The sequence below is a fragment of the Oryctolagus cuniculus genome, chromosome 13, assembly GCF_964237555.1.
Source record: "Oryctolagus cuniculus chromosome 13, mOryCun1.1, whole genome shotgun sequence".
NCBI lineage: Eukaryota > Metazoa > Chordata > Mammalia > Lagomorpha > Leporidae > Oryctolagus > Oryctolagus cuniculus.
In genome coordinates this window covers 19915887-19935015 of record NC_091444.1, presented here as the reverse complement: position 1 = coordinate 19935015, position 19129 = coordinate 19915887, and the positions used below count along the sequence as shown (strand labels likewise).

At 57.9% G+C, this 19129-nt stretch overlaps 1 protein-coding gene across 2 annotated transcripts in view; it reads left to right on the top strand.

Moving 5' to 3' along the window:
- The first annotated feature begins 714 nt into the window (after positions 1-714).
- The window catches only part of PIK3C2B (phosphatidylinositol-4-phosphate 3-kinase catalytic subunit type 2 beta), a 62008-nt gene continuing 43593 nt past the window's right edge, over positions 715-19129 (top strand). The window contains exon 1 of one of the 2 annotated variants that reach the window (XM_051821194.2): positions 715-735. The gene's annotated coding sequence lies outside the window, so the exon portion shown is untranslated. Of the gene's footprint in view, positions 736-1028; positions 1281-19129 lie in introns of those variants that run through there. The other variant, XM_002717574.5, reaches the window with a different exon arrangement.

The following is a 19129-nucleotide window of genomic DNA, read 5'->3' as shown; positions in this document are numbered from 1 at the left end:
CTCAGATTCCTTGCCGGTTACCAGTCCTGCCCTTCCTGGGTGCTGGCTCTTTCTGTCCTATGACTCCAGTGTGCTAGGATGACTTACAACCGCGTCTCCTGGAGAGTTACCTCTGGGTATGCTGCAGAGTTTGCTATCAGCAAAGAGAATGTGGAAGGCCCCAGGTGTTTTTTTTTTTTTTTTTTTAAAGGCCTTGCTGAGACTTCTCTGTTTTTAAACTCTGGTGAACCCAAGACAGACCGGAATAGCAGCATCTTCACAAATATTTCCTGGAGTTGAGGGAAGGGGGAACCGGGCAGCTGTTTCCATGGGAACCCTGGCAGGGCCAGTGGGCATCTGAGGGCTGCACAGGCTCCAGCTCTGGGTACCTGAAGAGGCTGCAGAGACCCTGGTGTCTGGCGGCTGGGGGGGCGGGGAACAAGGTCGACACTGGGAGAAATGTCCTGTGATTTCAGACTTCATGGGTATTATGCAAAGCAAATGCAAAGAAGAGTTGGCCAGCTCTCGGTTTCTTCTGGGTGGAGCCTTCGGGAAAATTCTACAGACCACCGCTCCAAGCAAGGGAGGGCACCTTTTAAACGTAAACGTGACAGCTTGTCCCTCTACTCTGGCTGGGCCGGGGGTCGTCGCCCGTGCTCCCCTTCGGGGTGTCTGCCGCTGTCCCCGGGGCCGTAAGGCGGGAGACCCACGCGGAGTCGGCTGCTGGAAGCTTCCCCGACGCACGCCTGCCTCCAGGTTGGGCACCCGATCTGTCCCCATGTCACTTCTAGCAGAGCCATCTGGCTTCCCTGCCCAGGGGGTCCGGCAGGGGGAAGCAGCGCCCCGCCGCAAACCCCTCCCGCCCGCGGCCGCGGCGGCCTCTGGCCCTGCGGAGCTCCGCGCGCCGCCAGCCGCGGGGAGGGCGGGCCGAGGGGCGGCGGCCCGGGTCCCGCGGCCGCCCCGCCCTCCGGCTCGCGGCCGATTCGCGCTGCGGCGGGGCCGGCGGCCGGGCGGCTGCTGTCCAGGCAGGGCTGGCCGGGCCTGGCGGCGCCGTGCAGTGCGCCGGGCGTCCGGGAGATGGCTTCGCCCCGCTCGCCCGCCGCTCGCGCTATTGTCTCGCCCGGAGTAGCCTGACGGCGGGCTCGCGCGCGCGCTCGGCCGGCCCCTGCGCCCCGCGAAGCCACTCTCCCTGCCCGGGGAGCCGGCGGGAAGCGGCGCGCGGCTGTAAGGGACGCCCGGAGCCCACGTCGCCGAGCACACGACCCGTCGGGTCTGGCCGCGGAGCCCGCCGCCGAGCGCAGGTAGGACGCGCAGCCGGCCGGGAGCGCCGGCCCCGGGTCTGCAAAGCGCCCGGGAGCCGAGGCGGCGGAGGCAGCGGAGGCCGGGGCTCTCGCTCGCTCCAACATGGCAACAGCCGAGGTGCAACAATGGAAGCGGCGAGGGCTCCCGGCCGCGGGCCGAGCGGGGGGCGCGGGGAGAGCCCCGGCTCCAGCCCGCAGCGCCCGGCAGGTTGCGCGCCCCGCGCCCGCCGCTTCGGGGCCTCTGCAGCTCCGGACACCCCCATCCCCACTCCGTTCTCGCCAAACACGCTTCCTGGCGCCCAGCGCGGGGCGATCGCAGCCAACCAATGGCTTGGAGGTTTGTTTGTCGGTTTGTTTAAGATGAGAGATTAAAAAGCAAAAACCTGCCCCGGAGCGGGGCGGGGTGGGGTGTGGGGTTGAGAGGGGGTGCCTAGCCGTGCGCTGTGTGAAAAGTCGGCATCTGGGCCGGGGAGTCGCCAGACAGAGGGTAAAACTGGCTTCTCCCATATAAGGGCACTGCAGCAGAGGGAGCCGGAGAGGGACCCTCCGCCCCAGGTCCCTGCGCCCTGGGAAGGCGCTGCTCTCCTGGCCTGCCCTCCTCCCTCGTTTTCAGCCCTCGACAGCGGTGGCTTTGAAGCTCGGGGAAGCCGGAGCACACTGCCAAGCTGGGGTGGGGTGGGATGGGCTTGGGGAGCTGAGCCCAGGGGCTTGGCAGGCTCCTGGGTTGTGGGAAGAGGTTAACAAATGTATGAGGTTAGCGCACACACCCTGGCCAGCTGGGGTTGGAGGGAGTGTGTGTAAGAGAGAGGAGAGAGAGAAGGATCTGTTACCCTCCTCCCCCTTCAAGCCAACCTCCCCCGTCTATTTCCACCCCCTTTTGGGGTCTTTGTGGCTTCCCTGCACCGGTCACGCCTGGGATGGAATTTCTATTGTCTCTGGCTGCCCTGATATTTTTTTCTCAACTCTGTTGGGGAGTTTTGTGCCCTGGGCTGGCCGATGCCAGCAGGGCCCCGGATTCGTTCACACGCAGCGACCCCGGCTCCTAGAATTGGGCCAGCACCACCCCTGGTTCTGTGTCTGAACTACCTGACTGTCTGGGATGTGGCCAAGCACATGTAAGCAATTTGCACCGAATTCAGTTCCTGAAGGGACTCGCTCTTCCGCTGCATTAGGCTTTGCAGAGATATTGGGAGAAGCCACAGCCCAGAGGGCCTGACCTCAGATCCTCCCCCGCCCCCTTCCCAGCTCCAGCTGCGGATCCCAGAGCAGAGAGGCCATGAGCCTTTGGAAGCACAGCTCCTCCAGAGCCTGGCGGTCCCATCTGGTATTGTGTCCATGGAAAAATGAAGTGGAGGCACATTTTATGGCTCTGCCTGGCAGCCAGTGTCTGACGAGACGGTGGCTCCGGGCTGGAGCCCTGGACCCGGGCTGTGGCTGCTTTTCCTTTGGCCTTTGGGTGAGCCCAAGGTTTGATTTCCATGGCTCTGAGCTTCCTGCTGAGTGTGCATGGGTGTGTGTCTGAATCTGATCAAGCTCTCGGCGCTGGCCAGGGAGCAGCTTGTCCATTGTCCTCTCCACTGGAAGCATGGGTGAGGGAAAGCCGGGGTGGGGGTGAGAAGAGTGAGTGTCTCCGGGGCCCTGGCTGTCCCCTGGGGTGCTGCTTCGGGCTCGCCCAGTGACCTAGTTATGCTCTAATAAAGACTCCACACCCTTGAGGGCCTTTGGTCCCTTTTATGGTGTTCTCACCCAGCCTCGGCCTGGTGCTTTGCAGGTCATATCCGTGATCCTGCCCAGGCCAGCAGGAAGAAAAATGAAGGGATCTCTGTGCCTTTGGAGGGTGTGTTACTGGCCATGAACTTCAGGCTCCTCCCGCTCTGAGGACGGGCAATTGCTCGGATATCATAGCTGGGAAAACACCGTCAGGAGACCCTGGCCTGGCTTCCTGCCGGGCTGTGTGAGGGTGTCTAAGATTTGGCTTGCAGATTTGTAAAGTGAGAGGGGGAGCGTCTGTGACCTGCGGGGTTGCTTTAAGGGTGAGAGGGCCTGCTCACCAGGAGCTGCCGACAGCAGCACGTGTGCACGCCTCTCTGCATGCTGCAGGGTGCCCTGCGAACGCCCCCTCTTCCTCCTGGGCGGGCTTAGCTGCATCACAGGGGAGGGGAGCTGCCGAGGATTGAAGTAGGGAACGTTCTGGAACTCTCCTTTCTGGCTAAGGTGGGAGTGATGTGACCATACTAAGGTAACGTCTTTGGCTGTTTGAGGTCGATCCAGCAGGGATAGGAGAGAAGGAGCGCTTCCTCAGTGACATTTGTGTGGCACTGGGGAGAGACAGACACCTTCCGAAGGCTGCTGCTGCTGAGCTGGCAAATAATGCAGTAGCTACCGCTTCCTGATGTCAGCCCCCGGTGCATGGCAGCGGCGGGTTTTGAAGCAGGGAGTCTCACTGCACACGTGTGCTTGTAGCTTCAGTGCCACCGTCGGAGAGTTTTACAGGGTCTTAGGAGAACAGAGAGGGGCAGCGGAGTTGTGGATTAATTCATTCGCAGTGGATTCCTGGTAGGCTGCAAAACATGTCCCCATGAGACCTGGGAACAAGGCAGCAACCTCCCAAGGACAGGGACCCTGGGGATAAATCTCTCCCCAGCCCCCGTCCAGCCTATGTCTGGGGGTTGAATTCCCTGGCTTCCTTCCAGCCTTAGCTGCTCTTCCACACGTTTTCATTTCTGTCTCTCCCCTTCCGTGGATAGAGAAGTCTTGGGACATTGAGGTCAAACCATGAGGCCAGCCCCTCGCGGCAGGGCTGGGATTTGGCCCTGGGAAAATTACAGATTTCGGGTTTGGTCTTTTCCTGTCCGCCTTGTGGCGCACCTGTTTCCCGCCATGACCTTGGAGGGACTATTGTTGCATTCCCTGTGGTCACATAAAGCATGTAAACTGGACAGCACCTTGGCCGTCCCTTGCCTGAGAAGGGACTCTCCCAAGGTCACATGGTGACCAGCAGTGCTGGGACCTGATGCTCGCCCACGGGTCACAACCTGGCCTTCCACACGTTGGAGTCTTGTGTTGGCCCTGACGGCCCAGCCCCCGTCGCGTTCCAGTCTTCCAGAGGGGAAGGGGGGTGAAGGGACAGAGCACCCTGAGAGTGGATTGAATTCTGGCTGGGAAAGGAGAGATCGTTTGCAAGTCAGGTGCTGGAAGAAGCTGGGAGAAGGCGATTCTGTTATCTCGGCATCCTAGCCAGAGACGTCAGACTTCCACTCGGCTTTAAGAAGCAGCATTTTGTGTGTGTGTGTGTGTGTGTGTGTTTTAATTTTTTTTAAGTTTATTTGAGAGAGATAGAGGGACAAAAAGAGCTCCAATCTGCTGGTTTGCTCTCCAAATGTCTGTGACAGCCAGCGGACTGAGCCAGGAGCTGAGAATTCAGTCTGGGTCTCCTGTTTGGGTGGCAGGAACCCAACCATTTGAGTGATCGCCTGCTGCTCCCCGGATGAGCCTAGCAGGAAGCTGGAGTCGGAAGCAAACCCAGGCACCCCGATACGGGGTGTGCGCATCTTAATTGCTAGGCCAAAGGCCCACCCCCTTTTTTAAATTTAGAGAATAGATACCCCGTAGATATATATAATTATGATTTATCAATTAAAAATAGTAATAAAGCCTAAAATAAATTACATTAAAGAGAGAGAGGATGTGGTTTCTTGAGAACAGACTGAAGTCAAGTGCATCCAGAGAGCTGGCAACTTCTCAGAAGTGTGCTCTGGGCCGTGGTGATGCAGGAGATCCCAACCTGGAGGGCAGCACTGGGGCCCTCGAGTCACCCCGTGCAGTGTCTCCACCTGCCGCGGCCTTCACTCCCCCGGAGGCACCAGCAGGGTGGAGGCTTGCTGGGGAAAGGGAGCTCACGGGGTGGGGGTGGGGGGTTGAGAAGGGGTGCACTCATTTCAGCAGGACCGGAAGGCTGGGCTCCCCTTGTGTGGGGAACGTTCAGACCGGGAGGGGTGGGCAAAGTGCTGGGGTGGGGGGCTCTGCTCCCGCCCCTGCGGCTCCCATCCGTGAGCCACCTCTGTGGCCGTCGGTCCTCTTGGCTGCAGAACGGTGCATTGTGTGTGTGGTTGGGACGGGCTGGGAGAGTGCGGTGTTCTGGGGTCTGGGAGGGCACGGGGCTCTTCCAGAGCCATTGCTAGCATCAGTGTGAACACACAGTCAGGTACACTGGGCCTGGGTTTCCGGGGCAGGATGGGGAGAAGGTGATGAGTCTGGAGCTCACACGAGTTTCAGTTTAGCTCTTGATTCTAGAATTCACGTGTTGCGTGACCTTGGGCAAATTACTCAATCTTTTTCCTGTTTCCTCATTCATAAAATAAGAATAATAATCTAAGGACTGAAGTGGGGATTAAATAAGACAATACCTGGCACGGGGGCGGGGGAGGGGCAGAAAAAAGCCTGCTTCCTTCCTCTGTTTCTGAGATGCCCGCATTGATTTAGCCTGCCCCTCCTCCCCACCTCCCTGCCTGCCTTCTGCTCAGAGCGTACACCCTCACTGCAGGCACTCTGCGTGCCTGTCCCCTCTCCCCGCCCCAAGGGACTCTTGGGACACATTTTACAAGGACGACAAGTAGGCGTGTTGACACTAGGGGGCCTGCATGACAGTCATACCGCAGCTTCTGATGGTGGCTACCCGGGAGACCCTGGAAAGGGTCACATGGGCAAGCGAGCCGTGAAGAAGGGGCTCACGGAATAGGAGTGCTGTGCTGGGCCACAGGGCCCCGTCTCTGCCTGGGCTCCAGTACAGACCTCGCCCAGGGTACACCTGAGGTCTGTCTCCCTTGGGCCCTCCCTGTGGCCATGGTCGGAGAGGCCATCAGACAGGCGTCAGGGCAACAAAGCCACACCAAAACTAACTGACGCGAGTCCTTGCCACTCCACTCTCTGTGCCACCAAAGCCACTTTCTCCTTTGAAAATCTCTGTGACCCTCCACCCACCAAGATGTCCCAGGTTTGTTTTATCAGCAACGGAGGCAGAGGTATTGGCCTTGTCCCCCGGAGCCCAGGCCGGCGCTGTAGTCACCCAGCATGCTGGGAGTCTGGGGTGAGGAGCAAGAGGACTAACCAGGGCGGCCTCTGAGCATGCTGAGCTGGGAGGGGGCAGGAGGAAGGGGCAGGTGCACCCAGCCCTGGGCAGGGCTTCGCAGCCCTCACAGTCAAGTGGGATTGGGAACTGGGGCATGGGGAGCCCATCCCTGGTTGCACACGAGCAGGCGAGCCGGGCTCAGGGAACGCCGAGAGCTACTGCCGTGGCAGATCTAGGGGGTGACCTGGGCAAGACCCCCGTCGCCTGGCACCATCAGGGTCACTGCCACCCAGGTTTGGGGATCCTGGGACCCTCAGAGGCTATCTCGGGGACTGCCTTACTTCTCAGGTCTCCTTAGGGCCCCGCATCCCGAGTGGGTTTCCCCTTTCACCCTTGGCCTCACCCTGGAGTCAGTGTCCTTGTCTGACTCCGGCAGGATGTCCTTCCAGCCTGGTGCCGGGAAGAGTGGGGGCTTCCAGCTTGGGAGCTGGGGGAAGCCTGGGAGCCACCTGCATGGGGCTAACAATAGCCAAGGGCAGGGGTCAGCGGGGGTCAGCGACTTAAAGGGACAGGTTGCCTCGTGGTGGGAACTGTGTTTAGGGGGGATAAGAGATTTTCTGGGCTCAGGAGCTGAGACCAGGGGAGGCCATGCCCTGGAGACCCACCCCGCCTGCCCCGACAGGACTGTAGCTCCCAGCGAAAATGGGAACCTTCTTGGCACATCCAAGGCCTGTTGGGGTGGGCACTGCCGTCTCAAAACAAAGACTCTGCTTTTTAAATACAGATGTCCCCAGGAGGGGCCAGCACCTTGGCCTGCCACGCCCCTGTGTGAATGAGTGTCAGCTGTTTGGTGCTGTTTGCTTTTTATGGTTTCTTCTGGACCGAGGGACAAAGGACAGGGTTTTGCTGGAGAGCCTGTGTCCCCCATCCTCCAGGGCACCCCAGAGTTTCCGCATGCCTTCCTGACTTAGGAAATGGCCGGCATCCCTTAGGCCCACCTCACTGACCCCTTCTGTCTGCGGCTCCTTTTCCTGGCTGTGTCTCCCGGGGGCTCACCTCCCAGCTGCCTGCAGCCTGTCCTGGCCATGTCTCCCTGGGGCTTACCTCCCAGCTAGCTAGCCTATGAACATGAAGGAGGAAGTGCGGCCGGAGAGGCCTGGGCCCCCCCACCTGACAACACCTGTTTTCTTTTCTTCCAGGGTTGACTTTCCATCTTTTTCCCAGACTTCTTTGCCCGTTGACACTGGGAATGTGACGTCATGGGGCCTAGGTCAGCTTCCTGTCCTCAGGGAGCTAAAGATGGGAGGGGGTTGTGTTGAGGGGACACAGGGGCTTGGGGTGTCAGGGGCAGGTGTGATGGGCAAGGGTGAGCATGGTGAAGGTGGGGGCTGGAGGGTGTGTTTGGGGGATGGGGTGAGTGGCGTGCAGTGCAGGGGAGGGGTGAGGAGGTGCGTGCAGACAGGGTGTGGGGGGGCACATGCAGTGATGTGGTTACCATGGCTTTGGGTGGCTGAGATGACACCTGCCCTGGCTTGCTGGTGTGGAATGTGTGGTGTCTGGGGGACTGTGACAACACTGAACCGCCCTCCCTCCGCCCCCCAGAGGCAGGGACGGAGCTTGTCCCCGCAGCGGTGTGAGGACCTGGTTGGGCCTCATCCGGTTTCCCATGGGTGGCTGGCTTGCCTTTTTCTGCCTCACTGACCTCGGCCCTCCTCGGAGCCCAGCAGGTGTCTGTCAGCCCACACACGCCTGTCCCAGTCCGCACCCAGGCCTGCAGGCGGCCACCCCACCCTTCCCTCAGGTAGCACCACCGCATGGGGCTGCCGGCCCGCTCAGGGCTCTGCAGGCCTTGGTCCTCCTGGCGGTGCCAGGCCCTGGCACGTCGGTGCCGAGTGTGTGCTTGTGCCAGGGCCAGGACGGTGCCTGTGTCACTGCTGTGAGACCCTTCCCAGCATCGGGTGTATGGGTCCTTCCCAGCCCTGCAGTGCCCCAGGGACAGACCCAGGGCCAAGCCACTTCTGCCTAGTGGCTCTCGCCACCCTCCACTGGAACAGACGAAAGGCGCCGCTGCAAAACACCGCAGAGTTGTCACACGCGGGTGCGGTGGAGGCGCTCCCGGAAGTGTTGGCCTCTGGCAGCCATGCCCTTCTCCCGGAGGGTGGCCGCAATGTTGGGATTCCATGGCCTCTGCCCTGACACGGGTCCCCCTGCTGGCCGGGGCCGGGGAGGGGGGGCGGGGGGCCCTCAGCACCGCCTCCTTGCTGTTTGCAGAGCTGACGCGCTGGCCCAGCTGGTGGGCACCGCCCTGTGAGATGGCCCCCCGGGACGCTGCTGCCCTCGGTGGGCTGTCCAGGCGAAGCAGGGCCTTCCCTGCACGATCTGCCCTTGCTTGGTGCCCCGGCTGGGCGGCAGCAGCTGCCACCTGCCTTGTGGATCCTGTCCTACGGGGTGGCCTTCTCCCGGGAGAAGTCCCCGCCCAAGCAGGAATCCTGGGGAACTGGATTGCCAAGGGCAGGAGCTGGGGAAGCTGAACTGGGGCAGGAGGTGACCAGCTGGGCCCTGTAGGAGACCTCAGCTGGCTACCAGCAAATAGTGTGTGGAAGGTGAGGAGGAGGACAGACGGGGGACCAGGACTGGAGAGAGCGGCTGTGTCCCTGGGCGCCTGTTTCCAGGTCCCAGCCCCTGGGAGCAGCTTCCTGTGTGCTCCCGTGGCCTCTCTGCCATGTCTTCAGTGTCCAGGCTTCCCTGCACGTGGCAGTTTGGAAATGTGGCCATGGTTTTTCTGATTTGGGGGGTGCAAAACTTGCATGGAGAGAGGTGTCCTCACGAGTCCTTCACTGGAGGCCAAGGTCAGTAAGGGGAGGTCATTATCCAGGCACCCTCTCCCCCTGCCATCCTGTCCCTGCACCCTTCTCTGGAGGGTGAGGGAGCGTAACCACTCTGTTCCTTAGAGGGAACCTGGGGCCATGTCGACAGCGGGGAGGAAGCCAAAGGCAGGAAGTGGGGAGCAGACAGAGGAGATGTGGCAACTCTGGCTGCCTGGATGATTCTTAGCTTGGAAACCCAAGCTGCCAAGCCTTTTCTTCCCTCTCCGCCCAATGTTCCATTCAGCTGATTGCCAGCTGCTGCTCCCCGGCCCCGCGATCCAAATCTCGGGCTGTAGAGGAAGGAAAGTTTTGAGAGGAGCCACTGGCTGCCTCACCTCTTCCATCCCTGCTTCTCGTCATGCTCGGAGCCCAGAACCTGTAGCCAGCGCGGCAGGAGCTCTGATCTCAAGGATTCTGCGTGCCTGCGCCCAGCGCCGGCTGTACACGTGGGCTGAGTTAAAGCCAGTAATGCCTGCAGACCTGGTCTCTAACCATGTCCCCCAGGCTCCTAAAACCTGCCCTCTGCTCATCTAGGACCCAGGAAGCCCTTTACTAAGTATCTGCTTTGGCTTCAAACTACGAGTGCAAGGTGCACCCCGGGACGAGAGGCACGGTGGGCAACACGGAGCCACACGGGGCCACACGGGGCCGCTTTGACCTGGCCGTGAGGACACTAGAAGGGGGACGATGAGTCGGGAGAAAACACAGCGGCTGTTTTCTGTCTCCTCACATCTGGGACTCGATGAGAGCTGCCGAGGGAGCAGGCTGCAGAAGAGAAAGACACTGTGGGCGCACGTGATTCAGCCGTGGATCTGATATCACACGGGCTTCTTGGGCTGCATAAAACCTGGGGCTTTTAAATAAGCAAGCAGGGCTCACATACACATCTGTTGGAGGCAGGGAGCTGGCCTGCTTGACCTTGGCAGGCGTCCTGCTGGAGGAGTCGCAGGGCGTGCTCTCTGGGACCAGGCAGCAGGTGTGTGGCTGCAGAGGCGGGGTCAGGGTCCCCGGCTGCAAAGCTGGTGGGAATTTGGGTGTGGGTGTTGGGGGAATGGAGAGAAGCAGGAAAGGAAACGTCTGGAAGCCAGGGGGGTTGAATCCTCAGGGCTTCGAACTCCTGGGCCCTGCCTGCCCTAAGGGGAGGCACTAAAAATCCCTTCCTTGGGCAGTCCTAGAACGAGTTCTCTTCCCTTAGTAACAAACCCCTGGAAATCGATTGGCCAGTGCGGGGGGCTTGAGACCCTCCATCGTTTGTCACCCCCTTGCTTGAGAGCTGGCCGATGTCTCCGCTGGTGAAGATGGGACAGGGCATGCAGTGCCTGCCTGTGTGGTTTCTGTGTATGTCGGTCCCAGTGTGAGGTCGGAAGCTCCCTAGACTTGCTCCACGGTCCTGTGACTATCTGCAGTGTTCAGATGTGCAGGTGCCTCGCATGGCGCGTGACTGGTACTCTCCACCCACTGGGGTCCAGACCTGTGGTCAGGATGAGGAGGTGACCCAGACCCACTGAGGTTCTCAGTCCCACGCAGTGTGGCTTGAGAGGGACAGCAGGACGTCCCTCCACCCGGTGACTTCAGGGCTGCAGCCGCCCTGGCACAGAGCCAGCCCCACTGGAGGGGATGCCCCCCCTTTCTCTGCACCCTTTGACTCTGAACCATTGTGTGGCTCTGCCCTCACCCCATTGCCTCCCTGGCCAGCCCCTGGCCATCTGTGGGCAGCTGTGTGGCCTGAGTTTGGTGCCTGGTGATGCTGGGACCCTGGCACCGACCAGCTCAGCCAAAAGGCTGTCCTCTTCCCTCGCCATCTGACTGCCTGGTGCTTTTTGGGGTCTCTTCACCCAGTCCCTTCTTGTCATCCTGAGAATTCTGGAACCCTAGGGTATGGGATCAAAGCCAACAGCGCATCCTAACTGCCCCTAACTGCCGCGGGGCTTTGGAAATACACGGAGTGCAGGGACTCGTTCCACTGAGTCAGGACCACTGGAGATGAGAGTGCAGTCATTGGAATTAGATAGTAGTATCGTGTGAGTGTTGAATGTGGGGGCGTGCTAACGGCGCTGTGTTTATATAGGAGACATGTCCTAGTTCTTGGGAGATTCAGGCTGAAATATTTAAAGACAAAGGATTTGCATCTTGCAAATGGTTCAGCAGAAAGAGAGCAAATGTGGAAAAATGTTAACAATTAGTGCATGCAGGTGGTGAAAGGAAACTGGCCCTAGCTGGCCTTTGAGAGGATTTGCAGCTGCTGTCAGAGAGACACTGGGAGGGACACAGCCATGGCCAGCGACTGCAGAGCACCAGGAGGGGCCATTCGTGGCCGGCCTCTCTCTCTCTCTCTCTCTCTCCCTCCCTCCCTCCCCGTCTCTTTTTAAAGATTTATTTCTTTATTTGAAAGGAAGAGTGTAACAGAGAGGGAGGAAGAGAGAAAGAATCTTCCATTTGCTGGCACTCCCCAAATGGCTGTAACAGCCAAGGCTGCGCCAGGGTTAAACCAGGAGCCAGGAACTCCATCCGGCTCTCCTGCGTGGGCAGCAGGGACTCAGATTCTCGAGTCGTCATCGCTTCCCAGATGCACTAGCAGAGAGCTGGATTGGATGTGGAGCAGCGGGGACTTGAACGGCCACTTCAGTATGGGATGCCAGCGGCAGCTTAGCCCACGGCGCCGCAGCACCTGCCACTCGTGGTCTTTTTTCTTGTGTTCAGGGTGTGTCCTTCATGTGGAATACAGTACGTGGGGTGCTCCTTGGAGTTGTGGCACATGGTGGTCCTGGCCCCAGCCGCCTCTTCCTGGAGGGGCTGCATAGTGGCAAAGACCCTCTCTCCTGGGACCCACACGGCTGCTTGCTATCTCACTGACTCTCCTTGCCCTAGAAAAGAGCCAAGGGGACAGAGTGATGTCCAGTGTGTCACCCAGCAGAGGCGACAGAGGAACCCAGCTGGAGAAGGGGGAGCAGGGAACACGAGACCTTGACTCCTAAAATGCTTGGTGCATGGGCCCCACCCCTGGAAAATAAAATTGGAGGCTTTTTTTTTTTTCTTTAAAGATTTATTTATTTGAAAGCCAGAGAGAGAGAGAGAGAGAGAGGGAGATCTTGTATCTGCTGGTTCACTCCCAAATGGCCACAGTGACCTGGGCTGTTCCAGGCCAAAGCCAGGAGTCCAGAACAACCACATCAGGATCTCTCACATGGGCGGCCGGGGCTCAGGCACTCGGGCCGCCTTCTGCCTTCCCAGGTGCATCAGCAGGAAGCCGGATAGGAAGCAGAGCAGGCGGGATTTGCACGAGCGCTCCCATGTGGGCTGCCGGCATGGCCAGTGGCAGCTCAAGCTGGCCCCGCCAAACGTGTGGACATTTTCACACACATGCACCTCTGGATTTAAGAGCTGTCATTTTGGGGCCGGCCTTGTGGTACAGCAGGTAAGGCTGCTGCCTGCGTCGCCACATCCCATATGAGTTCCAGTTAGGATCCTGGCTGCTCCACTTCCAATCCAGCTCCCTCCTAATGCACCTGGGAAAGCAGTGGAAGATGGTCCAAGTGCCTGGACCCCTGCACCCACGTGGGAGACCTGGAAGAAGCTCCTGGCACCTGGTTTTGGCCCCGCCCAGCCTTGGTCATTGTGGCTATTTGGGGAGTGAACCATCAGATGGAAATTCTCTTTCTCCTAAACTCTGCCTTTCAAATAAATAAATAAATAAATCTTTTAGAAAAAAAACAAGAACTACTGTTTTGCTGTATTTATCACTTATCTATACCTCCATCCCTCCCTCTATCCAGTCATCATCTCATTATTTTTTTAACATGCATATGTATGGAGTACAGTGTGATAATCCAGGGTATGATGATAAAATTTGGTTGGCATCTCCATCTCCTTAAACATTTCTTTAAAAAAAAAAATAAATCTTGACTGGCCGGCGCCGCGGCTCACTAGGCTAATCCTCCGTCTGCGGCGCCAGCACCCCGGGTTCTAGTCCTGCTCGGGGCGCCGGATTCTGTCCTGGTTGCTCCTCTTCCAGGCCAGCTCTCTGCTGTGGCCCAGGAAGGCAGTGGAGGATGGCCCAAGTGCTTGGGTCCTGCACCCACATGGGAGACCAGAAGGAAGCACCTGGCTCCTGGCTTCGCGTTGGCGCAGTGTGCTGGCCGTGGCGGCCATCTGGGGGGTGAACCAACAGAAGGAAGACCTTTCTCTCTGTCTCTCTCTCACCGTCTAACTCTGCCTGTCCAAAGGAGGTGGGGAGTCTTGACCAACCCCTAGTACTTGTCCGTGTTTATGGAGTATCATGTGACACTGCAGATGTCAGAGGCGTGTGTGGACTGCTCACCTGGGCCGGTTCACGCCCCCTCCTTGTCGGCTTGCACTCTCCTATTTCTTCACCCTGAGGCTTGAGCTCCTAGGGGAAGCCCCCTGGCTCTGCCCCAGGGTGGTTGGGACTGCTTGCTACCTCCCCTCGTGTTCCCCCTCTGATTTCCTCGTGCCTGGCTGAGCCTCTGCTTGCCCTGGGGGAGTCCTGGGGGGGCCCTCCCAGAGCCTAGAGGATGCTGTTGGTCCTGTGACCTCACCACACCTCCAGCTCTGAGCGTCAGAGTGAGCCGAGTGCTGAGCCTGTGGGCAGGAGCGGCTGCCAGGGTGGCCTCCGGCATGCGAGCGGTCAGCGGGCTGGGCGTGCCTCCCTGTGGTGAGGCCGTAGGTGGCGTCCTGGCCCAGCGCCAGAAAGATGGTGGTTACCGTGGCGTAGCTCAGCTTGCCTTGGTCTGAATTCCAGTCTGGGAAGACCCGCGGGACTGAGGGCTGCTTGGATCACCCTCGGGCCTTTCGTTCTATTTCCTGTGACTTCGGAGTCCCCTGAGAGAAGTGACTGAAGAGGATCAGTAGGTTTGCATCACAGAATCCAGAGCTGGAGGTCACTCGGTGCGGTTTCCTTGTTCACCTGTGCACCTGCTTAGAGGTGCCCAGCCCAGCCCAGTCCGTCTTAGAAACCCAGGCCTGTACTTGAAGGACCTTGAGGGAGGTTACCACCTGGCTGTGGTCACTGTCTCCGAAAAGTCCCACTGCCCTTCCTTCCATATGGGTTCGTTTTTCTCAGTGGGACTGAAGTGAATCTTGAACTTGAGTGAGTGGAGGTGGCAGATCCATAAATGTGAGACTTTGAACTATTTTAGGACCTCTCTCTTGGCAGGATAGGGAAGCAGTCCCATCAGAGGGTTTCCAGCAACGCTTCCTGATGACTCTGGTCTGAGCAAGGTCAAGGTCGAGTTCAAGTTGCACAGGCAGCTAGCACTGGGATAGGCGTGCCTCCGGAGGGAGAAGTTGAAGCAGGTCACAGAGGTTTCAAGTCCTTGGGAACGAGTGGCTGGGGATGGGAGGGCTTGGTCAGTGGGTCTGGGAGGAACGCAGAGGGACTGTAGGGTTCCTGGCTCCAGGGACTGGGTGACCAAGCAGGGTTTGGGAGGAAAGGACCACGTGCACTTTGAGATGTGGGTGGGATCACCCGCCTGCGAGTGGCAGGACTAGGAAACGAGAAGGGAGCAGGTTGCTTGAATGTACGTGGTGGGGGCGGGGGTGTCTGAGCCAACACTGGCGTGTCGGGCAGGACAAAGGAAGAGGGGGACAGAAAGGAGTGGGAAACAGAGGAAGCCACAGTGCCCTGACGGCCTGGGCGAGAGGAGGCGGAGCGGTGCAGTGTCTGGGCAGGGGGGAATAAATGCCTTCTGTGCTGTGCCACCGGCACGGTTGCTGGAGCCCGTCGGTGGCCTGTTGGGGCAGGTGCTGGCTTGCAGTGAGTTCAAGGGTAAAGAGTTCTGCAGGCGTGAAGCTGTCACTGGGGACACCCCCCTCCCGTCCTACCTCCACTTCTGACCCAGCTTCCTGCTGATGTGCACTGTGGGAGGAAGCGGGCGACGGCTCCAGTGGTTGGGTGCCTGCCACCCATGTGGGAGGTCTGCATGGAGCTCCTGGCTCCTGGCTTCTGCCTGGCCCAGCCCTGGCCGTTGTGGCCATTTGGGGAGTGAACCAGCAGATGGAGGATCTCTGTCTCTGTCTCTCCTTCTCTGTGTCACTTCTGCCTTTCAAACACATAAATATTTTTTTAAAAAAAGATCTGAAGAAGAGAGCGATTAAATGAAAAGCGAGAACGTGTAGACATCAAGTGTCTTCCACTCGCTTCTGGAGCTGCCTCAGAAGGGAAGGAAGAACAGGAAGTCCGGGGGAGGGATTTAGGGTTAGTTTTCTAACTCCCATCCGTCTGTCCATCCGCACTCCCGTCCATCTGTCCATCCTTCCTCCCGTCCACAGGAGAGGCATAATTATGCACAGAAGAGAAGAAGCAAGATGAGGAGGAGGGGTTGGAGACCCGGGAGAGGGCGGGGGAATCTATGGAGCATTTCTGAGGGGAGGGGCAAGGACAGGGTTGTGTCTGCATGCGAGGTGGCACCTGCTTTCCTGGGGACCGCACGGGAGGAGGCAAGGCTGAGCGCAGGTGTGGACAAGCTCATGCTGCAGGAGCGGCAGGAGGCAGAGGGGTGACCTCCAGGGGCCTCCGCTGTCCTCGCGTGGTGCCCGGCTGAGGCCGATCTTAGTGCCCTGCTTCTCCTCGCTCGGGGCTGAGCACGTCGTTTTCTGGATGGAAAGGCTTAAACTCAGTCCAGCTTTGAGCATTTATCTAGTGGCTCCTGTCTGTGAAGTGCGAGGGCTCCTTTACCTGGGACCTCTTTCCCAGCCCCCAGCAGCCAGGTTCTGGGCGTCACCATCTGCCTTTCCGGCCCCTGGGAATTTCAAGTTGCAAGACTCCCTGGTGCCCACTGAGGGTAAGGAGGAGTCTGCAAGCAGCTGTGGAAGGGTGCGGAAACCCCACAGGCCGTGGGCTCACGAGAGAACCACGCCGATCCCTGGAGGCTGCTCCTGGTCCCTTCTGCCTCTGGGAACTGACCCGGAAGTGCCGTCATTGTCAGGTCTCCTGGGCCAGCCATGGCCCTTCAGGCCTGGGGCCTGGGAGTCCACCCTCGGTGAAGGGAGACCCTTGTCCTGCCTTGTTTTGAATCTAATAGAACTTGCCACTCCGGAATCTAGCTGAGGGGCTGGTGTTGCGGCACAGTGGGTTCAGCCACCATCCGTGACACCGGCATCCCATATGAGCAAGGGTTTGAGTCCTAACCACTCCACTTCTGATCCAGCCGTCTGCTGATGCTTCTGAGAAAGCAATGGAAAATGGCCCGAGTGCTTGGGCCCCTGCATGCATGTGGCAGACCCGGTTGGAGTTCCAGGCTCCTGGCTTTGGTCTAGTGCAGTCCTGGCCGTTGTAGCCATTTGGGGTGTGACCAATGAGTGGAAGATCAATCTCTCTCTGTTAATTCTGCCTTTCAAATACGTGAATGAATCCTAAAACAAACAATATGAATCTAGCTGAACCTTGTTCCTGTTGACATGTCCAGCTTCCAAGTCGGGAGGGGGATGTGCTTCTCCTGTTTATTTCCTGGTGGGTAAAGCAGGATGGTGCAATGACCATGTCTGAGAATTTGACAAGATTGTAAACTTCTTGGCTGCTGGTGCCAAGGGACAGTGGTGACTACTTCACACTGACCTCTCCCAACCTAATCCCCCCGCCAACACGTGCACATCCGTGTCCATGCATCTCAGCTTCAGTGACAGACTAGAATCTCTTGGGGGAGTTTTTAAAAACACCATTACTCTGCCACAAACCAATCAAATTAGAATCTCTCTTTTTTTTAAAAAAATTTATTTATTTGAAAGTTAGAGATAAGGAGACAGAGAGAGAAATTGACCTTCTGTCTGTTGGTTCCCTCCCCCGATGACTGAAATCACTGGGACTGGGCCAGTCTGAAACCAGGAGCCCTGAGCTTCTTGCAGGTCTCCTGTATGGGTGCAGGGCCCCAAGCACTTGGGCCAGCTTCTGCTTTCCCAGGTGCACCAGCAGGGAACTGGATTGGAAGTGGAGCAGCCGGGACTAGAACCAGTGCCCATGTGGGGTGCCGACTCTGCAAGTGAAGGTCTGACCTTCTAACCACAGCTCCAGCCCCTCATATTAGAATCAGTACTCTAGGGGCTGGCACTGTGGCACAGTGAGTTAATGTCCTGGCCCGAAGTGCCGGCATGCCATATAGGTGCCAGTTCGAGTCCCGGCTGCTCCGCTTCCGATCCAGCTCTCTGCTATGGCCTGGGAAAGCAAATACGACCCAAGGCCTTGGGCCCCAGCACCCATGTGGGAGACCCGGAGGAAGCTCCTGGCTCCTGGCTTCGTCAGATTGGCGCAGCTCCAGCCGTTGTGGCCAATTGGGGAGTGAACCAAGGGATGGAAGACCTCTCTGCCTCTCCTCTCTCTGTGTGTAATTCTGACTTTCAAATAAATAAATAAATCTTAAAAAAAAAAAAAAAGAATCAGTACTCTAAAAAAAAATCCCCCAGGGGCTGGCATTGTAGGCTGTGGGTAAAGCTGCTGCTTGGGACACCTGTGTCGCATATGGGACTGATGGACTGCCCGATTGGTTCAAGTCTTGGCTGTTCTGTTTCTGACCCAGCTTCCTGGGAAGTCAGCAGGGGATGGCTCAAGTGCTTGGTTCCTTGCCATCCACATGGGAGACCAAGATGGAGTTCTTGCCTCTTGATTTCTGCCTGGCCCAGCCCTTGCTGTTGTAGGCATTTAGAGTGTGCCAGAGGATGGACAATTTCTCCCTCTCTGTTACTCGCCTTCTAAATAAATAAGTTAAAAAAAAAAAAAAGGCCCCCCGAGTTTTCATATGTGGCTGGATTGAGAACCACAGCACAGACTAACCTTGTCATTACGACCAACTGTCCAGTGCCTCTTAACTGTTTTCATGTTGTGGCTTCTAAAGAAAAGGGTATCAGCGTCCGAGTAAGTGCAGGGCCTGCGTGTGGCTGGAGGCAGCTGGCCAGCGGCCGTCAGTATTTTGGCACATCTGTAATCCATCTGGCCCCTGGCCCTCACCTGTTGGCAAGCTTTGTTTTATTGCACGCAGTGGTGTATTCTGGGAGGAGCCTGTGTAGTCTGAGTAATTACGAGGTCTGTTTAATAGGGCCCTGCTGTGCGTTCCGTTTACAGCTTTATTGAGGTGTGGTTGACCTACCATACGCTATATACAAAGTCCAGCTTGATAGGTCTTGACACTTGAATATACTGCTGGATGCACCTCCATGATCAAAATCATGAACGTACACATCAGCCCCGAAAGTTATACCACTTGGTCACTGCATCTCTCTCTCTCTCTCTGTCTCTCTGTCTCTCTCTCTCTCTTTCTCTCTTTTAAAGATTTATTTATTTATTTATCTGAAAGGCAGAGTTACAGAGAGGCAGAGGCAGAGAGAGAAGGAGAGAGAGAGAAAGACAGGTCTTCCATCTGCTGGTTCACTCTCCAGATGGCCACAAGGCTGGAACTGTGCCAATCCAAAGCCAGGAGCTTCTTCCAGGTCTCCCATGCGGGTGCAGGGGCCCAAGGGCTCGGGCCATCTTCTACTGCTTTCCCAGGCCACAGCAGAGAGCTGGATTGGAAGTGGAGCAGCCAGAACTTGAGCCGGCGTCCATATGGGATGCCGGCACTGCAGGCGGCGGCTTTACCCACTACGCCACAGCGCCGGCCCTCACTGCATCTCTTTCCATTCCTTCCCCAGCCTACTTTTTGTCCCTGTCGATTAGCCTTTGTTTTCCAGAATTTGATGGACTCACCTGTGCTCACACTCTGGCCGCTTCTTTTACTCAGCATGGTTACTCTGCGATATATCCACGCTATTGCAGCGCTAATTCTTTGGTTTTCATTGCCGAGTGGTATTCGATTCATATCACATTTTATTTAAGAAATCCATTCGCCTGTGGACAGACATCGGGTTGTTTGCAGTTTCCGATGTTACACACAGAGCTGCTGTGAACACTCTGTCTGTGCCTCTGCGTG